Consider the following 2,500-nt stretch of genomic DNA (forward strand, 5'->3'; position numbering starts at 1 on the left):
AAACAAAAAAGAGCAGCTAACTCCTGCAATCCACAGCAAGATCATTTGCGAGGCTCGGAAAAATGTCTCAACTTTAAATGAGCACAATTGCAAAGGAAATGTCTGACAAATGCAATTACAATTGAAATGTTTGATAACAATCATAAGAATAGTCCAAAAATGAAAAGAATGTTGATGAAATTAAATCAAGCTAGCGAAGTAGTGAACTGCCTCCTGCAACATTGTTCCTTCATCAGTCAAAAGGAACAGAATGAAGCGCAGTCTTGTAATAATAATAATAACTAGATTGCATTCTCACAGAAAATGCTGGAATCGGGCTTGCCTTTTGGTGCAGAGATGAAACAAAGTACTATTGAGAAAACAAAGCTAAAAGAAATCTTGGAAAAAATCCATCCACCCAGTCAGAAGTTATGGGCCAAACAATTCAGCCATCTTGGATTCAGCCATCTTGAAAGTGTTGTAGCTCTGCGTTTTGGGGATATACTAAATGACATACATGGTATTTTAAGTTGGCTAAGGAACACTGCATATGATATCATTTTGAAAATCAACATGGCTTCGAGCGGGATTCGAACTCACAACCTCCATATCTGTAATCCAGCCCCTTTGCCATTGATATTAAATGACATACAATACATGATATTCGAAGTTGGCTGAGGAACACTGCATATGATATCATTTTGAAAATCAACATGGCTTGGACTGGGGTTCGAACCCCCAACCTCCATATCTGTAATTCAGCACATTTGCCATTGATGCTAAATGACATACATGGCATTTTAAGTTGGCCAAGGAACACTGCATATGATATAATTTTGAAAATCAACATGGCTTCGACTGGGGTTCGAACCCCCAACCTCCATATCTGTAATTCAGCACATTTGCCATTCATATTAAATGACATACATGGCATTTTAAGTTGGCCAAGGAACACTGCATATGATATAATTTTGAAAATCAACATGGCTTCGACTGGGGTTCGAACCCCCAACCTCCATATCTGTAATTCAGCACATTTGCCATTCATACTAAATGACATACATGGCATTTTAAGTTGGCCAAGGAACACTGCATATGATATAATTTTGAAAATCAACATGGCTTGGACTGGGGTTCGAACCCCCAACCTCCATATCTGTAATTCAGCACATTTGCCATTGATAATAAATGACATACATGGCATTTTAAGTTGGCCAAGGAACACTGCATATGATATAATTTTGAAAATCAACATGGCTTCAGGTGGGGTTCGAACCCTCAACCTCCATATCTCTAATCCAACAGCATGCATTCCCATTAAGCCAAGCAGCTAGCTGCCATGCACAGTCCAGCAAGACTATATCACATTGCATTGAAGAGCTGAACAATAGACTTCTAGAATGGTTGCTCGCACCTGCTCGTTAAGAATAGAATCTTGAGACAGTGGCAGTTAAGATGGAACCCTTCATTGGGAGCACCTGTTCTGATTGACTGAATGACAGTTAGTATTGTGCTGTAAACAGGGGACAGGATCAGACCCAGTATTTTGTCTTTACAAGATCGTTGTAAAAAAACTAAAAGGAGTTGGCACGTGTCCTTTTCACAGATCGGAGTCATGCATGTGATCTCTCTAACAGTCTTTGAATGAAGTGTATAGGTTAAATGGTTCAGGCACAAATGGACCTCCGTGTGGGACATGCGCTGATCTCTTGAAAAGGGCAGTTTTGGGAAGACTGAAAACCTCCATAGACCCAGGCCTGTTTTTTTTACAAACCTGCCATTTAAAAAGTTTTGGGAGTTGGGAGATGAAACTTTGACAATTTGGAGACATCCCATAGAGCTCACTAACAACGCGTCAACTAAACTTCTAGGTGAAAGTGTTGATGTTTTATGACCGAAAAAGCCTCCTACACTCTAATCTCTAGAGTGGCGGAACCTTGGTTCATGAAGGTTCCACCATTGTTTTCAATGGGGACCCAAGCTTTCACAAAATCGCCAAAAACAGGAAAACGACAAGAGACACGGAAAAGCCTATAACTATACGCGATCTCCAAGCCGAGCCGGTCGTTTTAGTGTTTGAACGGTGTCTCTATCTCGAAAGGCCTAGGAGGAGATCCATTTTCTATTTCACTGCCCTACACAAGAATGATAATCAGTAAGGAAAGAAACAGGACTTAGAGATTACTATAATCGGGCCTTGCTCTGCAAGGGCCATGCTCTGCATGGTCCTTGCTCCGCAAGCCCGCTTAATTAACAGGACTTAGAGATTACTATAATCGGGCCTTGCTCTGCAAGGGCCATGCTCTGCCCGCTTAAATTAATTTTTTTGGGAGACCAGAGAAGAGAGCATTGCAGTAGTCTAGCCTACTGGTGACAAAGGCATGAATAAGTTTCTGCCTATTGTGGATCTTCTTCCTCACAAAGTGTTAAAAACAAGCTGTTTTGTAGATTGCTGCCTAAAGAAAATAATTATGAATGATAATAAAAAGAAATGTGGCAATCGGGTGATAAGCCGGATAGC

The 2,500-nt window shown here is 40.6% G+C and overlaps 1 protein-coding gene across 1 annotated transcript in view; it reads right to left on the reverse strand.

Moving 5' to 3' along the window:
* Positions 1-2,500, reverse strand: part of mybpc3 (myosin binding protein C3) — a 122,930-nt gene that overhangs the window by 62,000 nt on the left and 58,430 nt on the right. The window lies entirely within an intron of this gene.

This window comes from Engraulis encrasicolus, chromosome 23 (genome assembly GCF_034702125.1).
Source record: "Engraulis encrasicolus isolate BLACKSEA-1 chromosome 23, IST_EnEncr_1.0, whole genome shotgun sequence".
NCBI lineage: Eukaryota > Metazoa > Chordata > Actinopteri > Clupeiformes > Engraulidae > Engraulis > Engraulis encrasicolus.